General features: G+C 35.8%; 1 pseudogene; it reads left to right on the top strand.

Moving 5' to 3' along the window:
- Positions 1-10,790: 10,790 nt before the first annotated feature.
- On the top strand, positions 10,791-11,621 carry LOC114626459 (annotated as a pseudogene).
- Positions 11,622-18,292: the final 6,671 nt, after the last annotated feature.

Below are 18,292 nucleotides of genomic sequence, written 5' to 3'. Positions count from 1 at the left end.
TGCACAATGTCCTCTGAAGCTTGGCAACTGCAAGATCCTGCTTAGCAACTGCATATAGACTCAAAGCAGAGTACCATGTCTTCTTAAGAATAGCAGGGAGACCATAACTCAAGCAGTGTACCATATCTTCTGAAGAACTGCAGGTAGATCATAATTCAAGGCAGTGTACCATATAGACCATGACATGTTTCAAGGCACAGGCCAAGAAGATTTTGTACTTTTCCACCACCTGGACCCTCTTACCCCCTCCCCTTGTAAAACATGCTATAAAAAAGTATTTCATGTTCAAAAAAAAAAGAAATTAAAAAAAAAAAGAAAAAAAAAGGGATAAGAGAGAACTTATAGTATCAAAACAAGCTCCAAAACTACTCTTGCTTAAATGTAATTGGAACTGAGTATAGAACAATGTGTAACTGAGAACATTGTATGAAAGCAGAGAGAAATTCCTTGGAAATTTATTACAGCTAACTAACAGTTTTGTTATAGTTTTATTTGTACAAGGCAAACACAATATCAGTTAAAGAGGCTAATCTAAAACTACTGTAATCTTAACATGATTGGGCTTATCCTACAAAAAGTTTACCTGCTGAGGAGTGACAACAAAGATATCACATGAGTAGAAAACAGACTTCATTAAGATGGCCTATCCAATTAATAAAAAATAACAAGTAAGTAGTACAAAGACTGGAGACTACAATGAAGAAATGGAGAGAACATAAGAGAAATGTGGGAAAACTGTAGACAGAATGATACACATATAGCTGCGGTATCAGACTGGTTCTGCAAGGAATTTGTGGAAATTTTGACTATTGGTTATTTGATCATTTCAGAGAGGGAAGAGGCTGAAATAATCAAATAATCAAAAGCCATTATTGTCACAAATTTCCTGCAGAACCAATCTATTGAAACCATGAAATTCAATGAAGTTCAATAATCTAAATAAACAGAGAAATCGATTAGAGGCTAAGAACACGTGCTGCACTTGCAAAGGAATTAGGGTGGGCTTCCAGAACCCTGGCCTGGCAGCCCATATATGTACCTGTAGTTCCAGGGGAACTGACACATTCTACTGTCCTCCACATTCTATGGGCATAGACACATACAAATTGGCAAAAGACCCATATACCTAAACTAAAATAAACATCCTAAAGATTAAAAATAAAAGAAACCTATACCAAGAAATATCTTGATGAAGATGTGAAAGATTAAGAAACAAGTGGAAAACATTCAGTCATCACAAGATATGTGCCTTGTCGTGTAAAAAGACAATACACAACACAGCATCATTAGTACATCAGAATCATTAAAGGACAAATGAAAATAGGCTGACATATTTAAACTGCCAAAACAACAAAAATGCACCTCTTAACAAAGAGTACTATATTCAATAGAACTTTTCAAGTACAAAGAAATAAAGATAACCAAGCAAAATAAACTGACTTTGTTGCTGTTAGGCCTCATATGTAAGAAATACTAAAATCAAATTGAAATGAAAGATCAAAGTTGAGATCTTAAAGTAAATCAAATACTGAGGTGGTTTGAATGAGATGTCCCCCATACATCAACATTTCAATAGGTTCATAGTTGGTAGCTGTTTGAAAAAAATTAGGAGGTGTGGCCTTGGAAGAGATGTGTTACTGGAAGAAAGTTTAAGATTGAAAAAGCCTCCCGCCTTCCCTAGTGAACGATCTGCTTCCTCTTTCTACAAAAAGGAAATGAGCTCAGGATGTGAGCTCTTGATTGCTGCTCTAGTGACATGCCAGCTAGCCTGCTGCTATGCTCCCTGCAGTGATGCTGATGGGCTTTTATCCCTCTGGAACTGTAAGTCCCAAATAAACCCTTCCTACTACAAATTGCCTTGGTCATGGTGTTTTATCACAGCAATGGAAATAACTAAGACAAATACGTCCCCAAGTCAAGAAATTATTATTAAAGGTAATCATATAAACAATTGTAGATGATGTTGTAGCTGAATATTTTCTCTTAATTGGAAACAATGAGAAATTTGACTATAAATATATTTTATTCACATAAAATATATTTTCTCCATATAAAAATATAATATATTGACAAAATGTTAATACAACAAACCATAAATATGTATGCTCCTCATTCTAACCACAGCTTTCTTAAGAGTTGTAAAATAAAAGAAAGTATAATGACAGCAAGCTTTTCACTCTGTAAAGTATATAAACAAAATTACATTAAAAGAAAATACAGCTATGTAACACTAAGGTTTCTCTGTCACACTTAAATTAAGTCAGTACAAATCTGAATCGAATTATTTAACATTAACATGTATCTCATGAGCTCCAGAACAATCTCTGAAAAAATAACTCTAAATATAATATAATATAATATAATATAATATAATATAATATAATATAATATAATATAATTAGATAACTTTTTTAAAAAACGTAAGAAAATACTAACTTGATGCAAATGAAACCTGACACACAAAATAATATAAAAATTGATCATAGATAGATAGATAGATAGATAGATAGATAGATAGAGATAGATAGATAGATAGATAGATAGATAGATAGATAGATAGATAGATTTTTTTTTAAACAGATGGGCTGTAAGCAAACCTTAGGGCATACTCTTAATTAGCGATTCAAGGAGTGTCCATCCTATTGTGTGCGATTTGATCCTTGGGATGGTGGTCCTATGTTCTATATATTTTTTTAAAAGGTGGCTGAACAAGCCATGGAGAACAAGGCAATATGCAGCACTCTTCCATGGCCTTTGCATCAGTTATTGCCTCCAGTCCCTGCCCTGTTTTGAAATGCTGATGGATAATGAACAATGCTACGGAAGTATAAGCCATGAATTTGAGAGGAGCTAGGTGGAGAGGCAACATGGAAAGGGTTGGAAAAAAGAAAGAAAAGAGACAAAAGGATGTGATTATATGTTAATTCAGGTAAAAATAAAAAAGGAAAAGAATTAATGAACATTAGCATGAGAAAAATATCTAGGGATAAGTTTAAACAAGTAACTAATATTTAGAACTACTAAGGCTCTTATATTTATAAAATTTGATATGTTTTTTACATTATCAATAATTGTTATATTGTTATATATATATTTTATCTCTGTAACTATACTGCTAAGAGGCAAAGGATGTGTTTTATTTAGCATCTTTGCAATATAGGTGTAAATCCTTAAGCAATATTTAATTATTTTAAGTTGAAAAACAAGAGACACTATGTAGAAATTACAAACAGAGTGAATAACTAGTTCTTTTGACAGTATTAGTGAAATAAACATGAACAACCACAGAGAAACTTGGGTCTAGTCAATGTGAAAATTCAAACTACAATCTCAGGAAAATTTAGATTGTCTAAACCAGTAATGCGGGTGATAAATATCTGCACACCCTGTGTTTCCTTAAAGCATGTTTTATGGTACTGAGTCATGCAATAATTGCTTTAAACCTTCATTCGATTTCTCATTGGACCATATGCATGAGAAAATTTCACCCTAGGCATCAATGATAAAGATGAAGCACAAAATCTCCCAGCTCATAAAAAAATGTTTCCAGCCAAATTTTACGGTAGTGACTTGATTCTTACCTTGCCCACTATTCTCGCAAATGATCATCTTATTCAGTTACACTTTCTAACTTGACAGTACAAAAGTACACTTTAACTTAACTAACAAGTAATTAGTGATTGTTTTTCAGTTAATGCAATCAATTCTAATGAGTAATGCTAGCTAATAAATTAGATATTTGTGTGATTCTGTGATTTATAGGAGCCATGTAAACCATCGACTAAACAATCTGTCTGAAAGGCCAACACTGTTGAATCCCCGCCTTCAGATTCTCCCTCATCCTGCAACAGTGCATCAAATTTACATTAATGACTACTCCACTTTTTTCTGATTAACGTTATTAAAAACATGAATGAGGCCAACATCACCACTCATATAGTAAAAGCTCCTGCCCTCCCGCCATCACGATTGATTATGGGAGATTGATCCACACAGCCTACATAGAGAGAATGCAGATTATCTTCTCTTTCTCTCTCTCTCTCTGTCTCTCTGTCTCTCTCTGTCTGTCTCTCTCTGTCTGTCTCTCTCTGTCTCTGTCTCTCTGTCTCTGTCTCTGTCTCTGTCTCTGTCTCTCTCTCTCTCTCTCTCTCTCTCTCACACACACACACACACACACACACACACACACACACACTAAAAAAATTAAATGTCATTCTTAAAATTTTAAAGATGAACCTTGGGACTGTATGTCCAGCTTGATGGTGCAGCACTAGTTTAACAATTTTTACCCTGTGAGTTCAAATTTGAAAGCAGAAAAACAAAACCACCTTAAACAGAAAAGAGAAAATAAAAATAAGAAAAAAGAAACACACACGTGAATGTTTAATGTGAATGTGCTCACTTTTCTTTTATACTTTTAGATGTATATGTTTTCTTAGTTATATGTTGCTATTCCCTATGTAGCCCACGTTGGCCTTGAACTCATAATCTTCCTGCTTTAACCCACAAAATTCAGGGATTACAGGCATAAAATACCACACTCAGCTCATGTTTTTTTTTTCTTTTATATTTCCTATGGTAACCGAGAGTGTTATTCAGCCAAGTAAATATTTCATCAGTATCTTAATTGCCTTCACTATATGCAACTTTTCCATAGATCAGTCAGCTAATATACATCTATAATACAACTAGACACATTCATTTTGCCCTATTTATCAAGTAGTATCCAGTACACGTGTGTGTGGAGACATACATACACAAATGATTTGTTTACTTTTATTTTATGTGCATTTCTGTTTTGCCTGCATGTATATATGCCTGTCAGATCTTCTGGAACTGAAGTGACAGATAGTTGGGAGTTTAACTTGGGTGCTGGGAACTGAAACAATATCATCTGAAGAGCAGCCAGTACTCTTATCCACTGAGCCATCTTTCTAGCCTCAAAATACTTATATTTTATAATCGATCCACTTTCTGCTAAGCTGAAGCTATATTTCACTTAAGTGATGCTAACTGTCACAGGATGAGCTTTCTTCCAGATACACTAGAAAACAAACTATCATTGGCAGCGTTTCACATTTAAAGGAAGCTTTCACTATGGTGCAATGGTGCACATAAATTTAGTCCATTGGATTTTACATAACTAACTTTAATTCTGTTGATTTTTGAATATGCGAGAACAGTCAATGTTTTGAACTATATAAGTATTCACATATACTATGGTGGGTTAAAGAAATAAACATTTAAGATATTGAAAATTAAAGAATATGATAGTAAAAGCTTTTTTATTCTACATGACATTCTTAATATCTAACCTTAGATAATGGAGTAACAAACACAAATCTTTCTTGTTCTAATATTGAAAAATGAACTGTGCATATATGTAATACTCATGCATGCATATAAATGTGCTTGGATCAAATCCAGCTCCTATTCCTTACTCTTCAGTTCCTCCCATATCTCCCACCACTTCTCTCACCTCAATGCCAAGGAAACTTTTTTTGTTTATCTCACTGAGTCCAATTAGTACTGTCTTTGTCTGAAAAAAATAATTGACTCTTCCCTCCCTCATCATCCATCAATTGCCAATAGCTCCTCAACCAACCTTGGAATTCATAAGCTCATCCATGATCCATTCTGGAATTTTGGCTAGCTTGATCCTGTGTAAGTCTTGAATATATGTTCTTATTCAACTATATATAGATGAAAGAATATGAATAAGGTATCTGTTATTTTTATGATAATATTCACTTTTTAGTTCTATTGCATTATTTCTATAGATTAGAACAGCTACTTGTTGGGTTTATCTGTCATTTATCTTTTGACGTTTTTTCCGTAGCTCTTTTGACAGCCAAGCAAGAAATGATGACTTTCCTTTTCTGATTATTCAATGTGTGTGTGTGTGTGTGTGTGTTTGATAAACACTCATAGAAAACATTACACTATTTCTATTTATTTTCTTCCTCCTATTCATTACTACAAATATATCATTAAATATAATATAGTTTAATAAAATTTAAGAACTGTGTAGTAGGATCCATGGATAGTATAAGAAAGAGTAAAATGTAGATGATTTCTACAGTGTACTAAACTGGTGGGACAAGCACTAATATGTTGATTAAATTAAATGTCAATATAGAGAAGGCAGCAAAAATCCAAAGAGGCTCGAAAGAGCAATACAGTTGCTTGAGGTTGGCTTTAAAAATCACAGAGCGCTGATAATAAATACAGTGAATGCACATATTTACATGATCTAAAACACAAAGATAGGAATTTCACAACTGGGGCTAAACAAGAAGTATAGACTGAACCTTCTGAACCTTCTGAGTGAGGGTACACAGAAGGAGCATCAGCTGACTGGTCCACTTTCACCTTGAAGTTCCTACCACATTCAGAAGCAGTACTGAATTTCAACATATGATAAAATGTTAGATCCTGTGTGATGATTTTGGCAGAACTGTTGAAGGCCAATCAGAAAAAAAATTACCTCTAAAATATGTCTCTACTGTACCAAAGACAATTCTCTGTCTATAAGCCCTCTCCGTCATGGTGGAGGTCCCTGATCTCCCAAGATATAGATGATTCTCAGGAGTAGCTTTTCCTGTTGGTTGAGTATGAATTGAACACAGATGATAGGCAGCAGGGAATGGTAGGGAGGGAGGTATTGGTGCATACTCATCATCTCCATCTGTCACGAAGATCCCTCGTTACATGAGTCATTTTAATAGTCCCTGAAGTTACTGTGCATAAAAGATGATGTGCATCCACTAGATGACTAGATGAGTCACTCAATTATGGAAACATTCCTTTACTTTTACTTGATGAGAATTCAGACAAGACACAAATATTCACAAATTTGATACCATTCTAAGAGATGCATCTAAATCAGGATTTCTTATCATCAGTTTTGTAATCACATTCATGTCAGCTCTTGATCATGAAAAATACCTACTGCCTATGAATTATTGTGGATTCATTGTTTAGGCTATTTTCTCTGCAAAACAAACTGGAACTTTTGAAACATGCTTGGAATTTGAGCAACTGGAAGATTGTTCTTTTCCATGATGCTTTAGGGGCACACTTAAGGGAGTATATGCAATGTGACAATAATCCATTTCTGCCTTTGATAGCATATTATCAAAGACTTTCTATACTTTGAAAGTGAGGTTTTTGTCCTAAGCAAAGTAATTATGGTACTATCCTTGTGAATGCACAAGAACAGATTCAAGGAAAAGTAGCTGTCAGGAAGAAAATGTGCAAAGTGTTCTTACAAATTATTTGTGACTTGGTGGCTAATTAAAATTTAATCTAATTTACTTCATTTTCCTTTTCATTTAATAGAGTACTGAACTTCATTCTTAACCCAAGAAGCTCAGCTATCCTTAAATAATGGAAGGCTCTAAGTGCCTTGTTATGGGTACTTTGTTACTTTTATATTGCAATAATAAAATAGTATAATCAAGGCAACCATTTCATTGGGTGGTTATGGTTTCTGATGGTTAAATTACATGATATTAGAGCAAAGTCATGTCACCAAAGGTGTAGCTGAGATAACATCTTGATTCATAAGTAGGAAACAGAGAGAAGAAAAGAGAGGGGACTGGAAATGGCATGAGCGGTTTGAAACCTCAAACTCTCCCACAGTTGCACACCTCCTTCAATAAGGGTTACACTTTCTTATCCTTACCAAAGAGTTTCACTCACAGGGGAGTAAATATACAGACATATGAGCCTATAGGAGCCACTCTAATTCAAGTGACCTCACAGAGTTATATAATGATGCTCTTAAAGCCAAATACTTCTTCTTTAACAGGGAATGGGTGTCACAGTGGAAGTTTTGAGAGCTTTAGAGTTCCTTTTAAGTCATTTTAGCAAATGATAATCTATTATCAATCATTACCAACAGCTTTCAATTATTTGCACAGCTATATCTATGAAAGGGTTGTAGTTTAACCTCCTAAACAGACTGCTTGGTCTGTGTCTTAGTAATTAAAACAACTGACAAATGTATATCCACAGGAATAGATTTTATTTTGTTTTATGAACTAGCCTAAGTGACTGTTTACATAGATTAAGCATATATTATGAAGAAAAGACAGTCTGAATGGAAGCAATAGCTGCCTATGCCTTGCAGGGAGTATCTTATCTCACATAGCAGTCTGAAAATAAATTCAGTTCACCACAATGACTGTCAGTAGTTGTTATCTAGAGCTTGGAAGGTAAGATGTTTCTTTTTCTACATGAATGTGCAAATTTTCTATGACACCTTTTATTTGTTTTATTCACCATGGAAGGCTGTTAAAGATTCCCTGATATAAGAGAATAAATAAGATGTATATTGGCCAAAGTGGTACATGAAAGCAGCTGAAGACTTGAAAATTCTGTAAGTCAAGGTACATGCCTGACTTTCCTTGATGATTTTCAGTATTTTATATGAATACAATATGAATACAATATTTTAAAGAAAATATTATCTTGATCAAAGTAAGTCTCAGATACAGTACTTTCCAAATATTATTTTAATGTGTGGAAATAGGAGAGGAGAAAATAAAATTTTTGAGTTGTAACACCACTGTGAAAAAAAATTATCTCAAAGATTTTCAAAATGCTCTTCTGTGTACTTTTTGCTTTTATGAATGAAATAAATTTTTGATATGCAGATGGATTGAAAATATTTTAGCAGCGAACATTCTGATCCTCAAAATGTTTTCCTTACGTTATCAACCACCTTGAAAAATATGCCACCACGGACAGGAATCTGTTCTAAGGGTAGTAAAACGCTCATGGCTCAATGGATATTTGCTTGCAGATAGAAAATTGAATGAGAAACAAAAATCTCCTTCCTAAGCAACTCAGCATCAAAGAGACTAGGTGATACAGAACAAAAAAAATGTGTATTCATTGACTGTGTGTGTACAAATGAGTGTCAAACTTATCTTTTAGTAATGTAAATTTACTCTACAGCCAAATAAACTGCAATACTACCAACAGACCTTACATAAACTGGAGAAAATTGCCTGCCTAGAGACATATATTCGAAGCCTGATACAGAACATGGAATGTGGCCTTGGACTTGTTTTTGTCCTTTTTCTTGTGAAGGTTAGCTGCAGGTACACATACAGCTACTCCTCAACAGAGTACATGGACACAGTGATGTAACAAAAAGTGAAATTCATGAACCGAATAAAATAACTTAATTGTTCTGTTAAAAAAGTACTGTGAATTAATTTTTATTTAATTAGCAATTAAATAAAGAATGCTTTGAGTGTACCTGATATCTATAAACTTTCTGAACTACACTCGCTCATATTGCCTCCTTGCTGGTATATAGTTGAAGGCCTTGTGGCGTTCTTTGATTTCTGTAAGTAATTCAATAGCTTTATCAGTCATATCTTTTATAGTGAATGTCGGTTCTAGGATCATAATATACTGTAATCCAAGTCTTATTTAAATAGTACATAGCATGAATCATGATTTAATATTAGGGATACCATAACAGCAAGAAATTGAACTTGTGGGTGTACGTTCACGGGAGGGATATATGTGTATGTACCCAGCATTCATGTGGAGGCCAGTAGAGAACATCTAGCATATTCCTCATTTGCTCTGTGCCTTTTTTTTTTTTTGAGCCAAGGTTTCTGTTTGAAACTGAATCTCATCCTGTCAGCTAGGCTGGCATATCTGAAAATTTCCAGAATCTACTTATTGCTACCCAATCCCCACAATGGTAAAGATGCAGGCACATACAGGATGCTGGGAACTTGAACTTGGAAATTCTTTCTTTCATTGCAAGTGCTTCTACTCACTGAGTCATCTCCTAAGTCCCAAAAGCTAAGATTCTTTTATATAGTATCATTTAAAAGCATGATATATAATAAGCTGGATTCAATAACTGTATCTCGTTAGTTTTTCTCCTTTAGTTTCCTGAATCCGTTTTCAAATCATTATCCTACACATGTCTTTAAATTGTCATTGGTTCTTACCATCTTGGACACTGTCACATATTGTCATAAAAAATATGAAATATTATAATTGGCCAGTACATCTGCTTGACTTTTAAAATCTACTCCATTCTATAAAGTGTTATGAGAGAAAATTTTCTGAGGGTACAACCTGATTTATGTTCTCTTCCTCATTCTAATATGTCAGAATTTTGGCTCTAGAAAAACATATATTCTAATTATGTCCTTGAGGTTTGCTCAACTTGCCCCAGATTATACAATTCATACCTCACTATTCATACTTCAGACTATTACACTTCCCTAGAATGCTTTCCCATTTCTTTTTACATACTAGAAACAAAGACTCACATTACAGTATGCTTATGTAAGGTTTCCACTCTCATCTTTAGATGCTCTTTCACATTGCCTATGCTGTACATCTAGCATCCTTCTGCCTTAGAACTTACCTCTCTGCTTTAACTTATAGACAGAAATTAAACTGGAAATTGATAGTAAGTCCTGTGGTTATCTGTTTAGATGATGCTTAACTGAGTATTATCTGACCTAAAATTATTCAGCAAAAGCCTCAGTGGAAGAGCCCTGCAAAGGCTTGATGTACCAGTGTGGGGGGATACTCAGGGAAGTCTCCACCCACTCAGGTTTCGGGATGGGAGGAGGGGCCGTAGGGAGGCGGGAAGCAAGAGGCAGCGATTAGAATATGAAGTGAATGAATGAATAAACAAACAAACAAACCCTTAAATTTCTTCTTTCAAAAAGATAAAAGCAGCTTGGGAATTCATGTGGAGGTCAACATGAAAGCAGTTGTAAGTGAATGCAGTAGAAGGAGTCATGGCTGCCAAAGTGTTGGAGTCCATCAGAAAGTTTGGCCTGGTGCTACCAGTTGCAGAAGGCATGGTGAACTCTGCTTTATAGAATCTTTGACCGATTCCCTGGAGTACAGGACATTGTGGTAGGGGAAGGGACTCACTTTCTCATCCCTTGGGTGCAGGAATAAATTATCTTTGACTACTGCTCTTGACCATGGAATGTGCCGGTCATTACTAGTAGCAAAGATTTTCAGAATGTCATCATCACACTGCGCATTCTCTTCTGGCCAGTGGCCAGCCAGCTTCCTCGTACCTACACCAGCATCAGTGAGGATAATGATGAGCAGGTGATGTGCAGGCGCTGCTGTCTATCACCACAGAGATCCTCAAGTTGGCTCACTTAGATGCTGGAGAGTTGATTACCCCCAAGAACTGGTCTCCAGGCAGGTAAGCGATGACCTCACAGAGCGAGCAGCAACGTTGGGGCCCATCCTCGATGACGTGTCCCTGACACATCAGACCTTCTGAAGGAGTTCACAGAGAACGTAGAAGCCAAACAAGTGGCTCAGCAGGAAGCAGAGACACAGATTGGTGGTGGAAAATGCTGAACACCAGCAGAAGGCAGTCATCATATCCGCTGAGGGTGACTCCAAGGCAGCTAAGCTGATCGCCAACTCTCTGGCCACAGCCCTGATTGGGCCACAGCCGGGCTGCAGAATCTGGAAGCTGCTGAGGACATTGTGTACCAGCTGTCCTGTTCTCTGAACATCCCTACTTGCCAGTGTGGCAGTCCGTGCTCCTCCAGCTTCCCTTCCTTCTCAGGCCAATCAGGCCAGGGCCTCATTTATTCTGAATGATGTCTTCTTCCTCTCACACCCCAGAAATCACTGTGAAATTCAATGACTCTTTTAAAATGAAGGAAATAAAAGTAAAATCACTTTAAAAACAGAAGAAGAGGAAAAGAAGAAGGAGGAGGAGGAGGAGAAGGAAGAGGAGGAGAGGGGGAGGAATAGCTCAGATTAATTTACAATGAACTTATTTTGATATTGTTTAAAGGAAGTATTAGTATCTTGACTAAGAGGTTATAATTACTCTAAAAGTATTCTTATCAAATAAAAAAATAATCACTACTTAGAAATATCTATGTTAAATTGTTCCATTTCAAACGTTATCTGGACCATTTAACTTTTAAAATTATACCTAATAAATTCCTTATGTATTATGAATAACATTCATTTCCTAGGGAGAGGAGAATCTGTAAATTGGAACACTTCCTTATTTGAGAATGATCATTACCATAAATTTCAACATGTGTTCAGTTGAAGAGTAGACAATTGAGAGAAATGGTAAAAGGACTGAGTGATTGAAAATCAAAATATACATTTTCAGTATCTGAATCTAGAAATGTTTTTCTTGGCCTATATCTAGTCATATAGCCTTCTTCTACTTATAAAGGAGATATCCACAAACTTATAGGACAGCATGGAAATCAAGACCACATTGACCATCTCAAAGATCGAAAATATTTTGGCCTTGCAAATGTTAAGTAAGGCCTGTAAATGATTTAGGGGGAAGATTAACACAATGAAAATCCAGTTTCAATGAAAAGCTGAAATGTAATTGCCAAAACTGTCTTTCATGGTAAGCTGTAATTTATACTAGACATATTCAACTAATAAGGCTGATTTTTTTAATAAAAGAGATTATTATAGAAACGTTGACAGAAAGTTGAAATGTCACAAAAAAAGCACTACCATTATTTAATGAGGGCTTCAAATCCAGTGACACAAGGAGTAACAATTAAAATTACACATTCTTAAAATCATCTGTCACTCCCACAGGTTAACAATTTTCTGCATGTAGTAGAGAAGACCTGTGACAAATAGATTTGTCACATGCCAATTAAAGAGAAAGAAAAGGGCCTCCAATGATGTGCTGAAAGAGCCTACCATGTTTTGATATTTTAGCATTACCAAAGTTCACATTTCACTTCAGAGCTGCCAAAAATATATATATATATATAAAATGAATAGTGCTATGTAAAAACACGATCTTTAAATTCTGTTTCCCACTGATGTGTTAATGAAGTTTTAAAATTCATAGCATAATATAAAAGGGAAGAGGCAACTTACAAATAGGGCAAGACAGTTTTTTCATAATGTACTTCAATGAAAGGTAGACATTACTCTTGGAATATCTGCATTACTAAGATTTTTAACAAGATATTTTCAATTAACAGAAAAGCTGCTCCCTCTGCTATATTCTTACAATTTAAAAAACATAGCCTATGTCTAAATTAAGCTGAAAATAATCAGTGTAAGCAGGCCTTTATTTGCTGAGAAAAATATATTAAGTATCTGCTTAGGTTGAGTGTTAGGTGAGAAACTTAAAGTACTGAGTTTTTCTTTTCTCATACTTATTCTTCAAAAGTAATAGGGACAATTGGCTCAGTAGGTAAAGGCACCTGCTACCAACCAACCTTGAATTAAATCCCTGGGAACGACATTCTGGAAGGAGAGAACCAATTTTCAAAACTAGTTCTCTGTCCTACCTACACAAATGTGCTTATAAAAGATCGTGCACACAGGTACACATGTACACACACACACACACATGCACACACACAAGCACGTACACAGATGCACACAAATACACTAATAAATTCATGAATGAATAAATGTAAGTTTTTAAATGCAAAAGAAAGCATGGGGTGAGCTATTTGATAAAGCCACGTAATCAAGTATTGAGAGGTAATATGGTGCTCTAAATAGTTAAGAATAGCATAGAAAGAAGTATATTTCTAAACGTTACAAAGTTTCATGGATTGAATTTTTCCAGAGAACATTAAATAATATGGAAAGTACCGATACTCAAAATGTATTTCTTGTGATGGATGCAAACATGCTCATAACATTACTTAGAGTTACTTATTTAACTAGAAACTTGTTTCTACTGAAAACTAAAACTCCCTTATGACATTTTCTTCAATCTGGAGGCTGCTACTTTTCACTCTATTCTTAATTAAGAAACCAAAGTCCCCTCTGGTAATACTCCTTTATATGGCTGCTATTTGCTTGCTATTATTGGACATTTAAATTCTTCTTTACTTATCATAAGCTTCTTTCCTTCCTTATTTATTCCTTCACAGGTTGTTGGTGCCATAATTGGAAAGTTTTTACAAGGTTCTGACTCAGCAGGAAAACTTCAAAAACTGCTTTAAAATAATGCCATGCACTAGTGCAGTGGGAGGGGAAATTCATCAAAAAGGAGTTTTAAAGTGAGCTTTGGAAGGAGATTAAAACAGTCAGAACTTGCAACAGTGGAAATTAATTAGTTTCAGATTTTAGGCAAACTTCAGTAAGAAAGTGTGAAAGAAATTTAAATAGAAACAGGGTGAAACTGACCTACATTTCCACATATAAACCAAGTTGTACTCAGCTATTCCTACTGAAACATTCACACGATCACCAAAAGTTAAGGCAGGATTTGGCCTTGGTCACATACATGAAATATGGTCATTTTCCAACAGTCTCTCCCCTGTAGAGACTGAATTTGCCATATGGTGTGTATCTTGAAAGCTAGTATTTCCAGTGTAGGGCAGTCAATATTACGAGGTAAACTGAAGCCATGCAAACTATAGTCAAAGAAAAGAAACAAAAGATATTTTATGTCCATTGTCAAATAATGACTGCCATATAGCAAAAGGAATGTGTTTCCTACGGTTCAAGAAAACAAATCTCAAGAATTGTCACCTCAGAATGAACAAACCTGAAAATCAAAAGTGTAAGCTCATGAAAAGGCTGCTTCCTGGGGTAATTAGTATTACAACACTGGCCACTGTGATCTAGGTAGAAATAAAAGAACCAACCATCAGAGATAACATGATTTAATAACAAAGAGACATGATTACTGTTTTAAATAAGAAAAGCTCATAGAATTATGTATAGGACTGATAGACACAGTTTCAATTAATATCATATGGAGTTTGTCTAGACTTATTTTTCATGGTAAATTTTTAAAAATGTATTCTTTCTTTAGAGACTTGAAGTTTTTGTCATACAGATGTTTCAAGTCATGAATTTGAACAGAGATGTGTAGCAATGGGGGATGGGGAACTGGGAGTAGCTACCAGAAACTTCCAGATGCCAGGGACCCAAGATGTTCCCAAGACCCAACAGGGATGACATTAGCCTAAATACCCAACAAAAGGGAAATGGCACCTGTAGAGACCATATCCAGTGGACAGACACAGCTCCGTGTTGAGGGATGGGGTCATTCACCTTTCTCAAAAATATTAATTCAGAATTGCTCCAGTCTAAAGAAAATGCAGGGACAAAGTGTGGAGCAGAGACTGAAGGAGACGCCATCCAGAGACTGCCCCATCTAGACATCCATCCCATATGCAGCCACCAAAACCAGACACTATTGCTGATACCAAGAAGCACTTACTGACAGGAGCCTGGTTTAACTGCCCCTGAGAGGCTCTGCCAGAGCCTAACCAATACAGATGAAGCTGCACTCAGCCAAACATTGGACTGAGCACGGAGACCCCAATGGAGGAGTTAGGACAAGGGCTGAAGGAGCTGAAGGGGACTCCAACTGCATTGGAAGATCAACAATATCAATCAACCAGACCCCCCCAGAGCTCCCAGAGACTAAACCACCAACCAAAGAGTACACATGGAGGGACCCATGACTCTAGCTGCATATATAGCAGAAGATTGCCTTATCTGGCATTAAGTGAGAAGGGAGGCCCTTGGTCCTATAAAAGCTTGATGCCCCAGCATAGGAGAATGCTAGGATGATGAGGTAGGAGTCCTGGGCAGGTGGGGAAGGGGACAGGGGGTTTGTGGAGGGGAAACTGGAAAGGGAAATAACATGAAATGTAAAATAAATAAATAAATAAATAAATAAATAAATAACAAATAAATAAATTTTAATATAAGAAATGTATTCTGTGACAAGAAAAATTCCATAGAGATGTTGGAAAGTAGCATCAGAAATCCATTAATTTAGGCAAGCTGGCAAAACCAGAGATAATTATTTCAAAGTCTTAATGAGTGTTATGAATATGAGCGTTCCAGAAGAAAGCAAATTGGATACTTTACAGCCATTTCATATTTTAGCACAGTAGCAGATACCCAATCCCCAAGACATGCTATTCACGTGTTCTCAGACAGAATGCACATATCAGGGCTGGCTGCTGCTTCTGATCATATAGATGCAAAAAAGTTCCACATTTTGTCACTTCCCACTCCCTGGAGTTGTATCCCTAATTCTGGATAAAGTGACTTCCAGAAGACTTAAAAGACTAACATTCCCTTTCCTTTCCCTTCCCTTCTTTGCTCTTACTCCTTTTGAGGGAACCAAACAATAAAGAGCTGCTCATACTGCAAAAGATGAGAGAGTCACCAGAGAAAAAAGTAAACTCACACAGCACTTAAGAATGTCCTGTGCTCATAGCTCAGCGTTGACACAGAGATAGCCTATAACAATTTTAAAACAAAAACTTGCAAACTCTAATAATATAGATGATAATAATAATATAGAGGAAAATCTAATAATATAGAGGATAATCTGATCTTTTATAATTACTCCATTATTACATCCAATGATACACTTTCAAATAACAATAATCACAAGGCAAACAAGGAAACAAAGAAGTGTGACAGATTCAGCTTCCTTACACAACCCAGGACAACCTGCTCAGGTGTAGCATCACCCACAGTGGGCTAGGCCTTCCACTACCAATTAGCAATCAAGAAAATACCTCAAAGACATGCATGCCCACAGGCTGTTCTGATGAAGTCAATTCCTCAACTAAGGTTACAGCTTACCAGGTGCGTCGCCTTGACAACCAAGCATTTTGATTGTCTTTGAAGGAATGTGTAAGGACAAGGGTTAATGAATTAGGTCACGTAAAATGGCGAAAATTAAAGTTTCCTTCTTTGGTGTCCTTTTCTTTGGGCTTCCATCAGAAAGTGATCTTCAAATTTTGGGTGAACTTTGATGATTCAAAACAATCTAAAACAAAATTGACTTGAAGGAATACCCAGAGACTTGCATTTTAGTTGGTTGTAGATAAAGCCATGTTGACAACCAAGACTTCCCATCACATCCTAGAAAGATTATTACAAATTGAGGTAGTATGGCATTTCCATATAAACAGAGTCTGAACCAGTTTCTACCGGTTGCCTATAAATATTAGGAAATCAGTAGGTGCTAGAAAGTAGCTTAAAGCTACAACAAAGATCACAATATAGTTAAACCATTGGGACAGAATTGCTTTAACAATGGTTTACGTCTTTACCTCTTACCTTCGAATTAAGCTGAGGAATTACACAATTTAAAAATTAAACTAAAACCCCAAAGTACTAATGATACATTGATAATTGCATTTTTAACTATAATTCACGATGCAAATGAATTTAAATCATTGGTCTATGGTTTGGTGCACGTAATGTATCGACAATAATGTTTAGCATCACTATGTGAAGGAGAGGACCAATGGAGCATAGTTTTGTGGTTTACTGAAGTTAAATTGGTATGAATTAAAAGCAGACTGCTATAAATTTAGAATGTTAAATACACTCCCAATGGTACAGACAAGCAAAAATATCTACAAAATACATGCAAAGGAAAATGAAGGTGAGATTTAAATACTTCTTTTTAAAAAACAATCAACAAAGAAGATGGCAGTAATCTGGACACTTAAGTACTAAATAGCTAATAAACATATGGAAAACAAATATTACTGGTAAGAATCGATTTAATTTATGGCTGATTATTTTCTGTTTGGTTCTTATGCCTGTTTTAGTAAAATCATATATTTTAAGGATTTCATTTCAGGCTGTCTTTTATGAGTTTACATGCAAATTACATAATTATTTTGAGCTTATGTCTTTAAATTTGATTCTTTTCTGAGACACATTCTCTAGCCCATATAGGCCCTAAACATGCCATGTAGACAATGATAACTTTGAACTTTATTCTGTGGACTGTTGGAATTATAAGCATGTGTCACCATACCCAGTTTATAGTATATTTCAGAGAGAGAGACTTTCTATGCAGCCAAGACATGACTGGTGTGATGGCTATTCTTGGAGGACAGCTTGACTAAACTAGAGTGAACTTTAATCCAGAAATGAAGGCACACTTTTGGTTGAGATCTTGAGGTGGGAACACACAGCTTAATCTGAGCCACACATTCTTCTGAAAGCCTATATTTGGACATGGAAGAAGGAAGTTTTTTGCTCTTTGTCTGCTTGACCTTACTTTTGCTGGCAAGCTCATTCCTTCACTGGCATTTGAGTCTAGACATTTTCTGGATTCCAGCATATACAGAAGATCCAGGCCTGTGAAACTGAGGAACTACTAGATTCTTGGACTTTCTGTTCACACCCAGCCACAGGTGACTAGACGGATTGTAGCATGTAAGTCATTCCAATAAATCCTCCAGAAAGAGAGACAGAGAGACAGAGAAAGAGAGAGAGAGAGAGAGAGAGAGAGAGAGAGAGAGAGAGA

Source organism: Grammomys surdaster, unplaced genomic scaffold (genome assembly GCF_004785775.1).
Source record: "Grammomys surdaster isolate TR1022 unplaced genomic scaffold, NIH_TR_1.0 236, whole genome shotgun sequence".
In the NCBI taxonomy this organism is placed as follows: domain Eukaryota; kingdom Metazoa; phylum Chordata; class Mammalia; order Rodentia; family Muridae; genus Grammomys; species Grammomys surdaster.
This window is presented reverse-complemented; position numbering and strand designations above follow the sequence as displayed.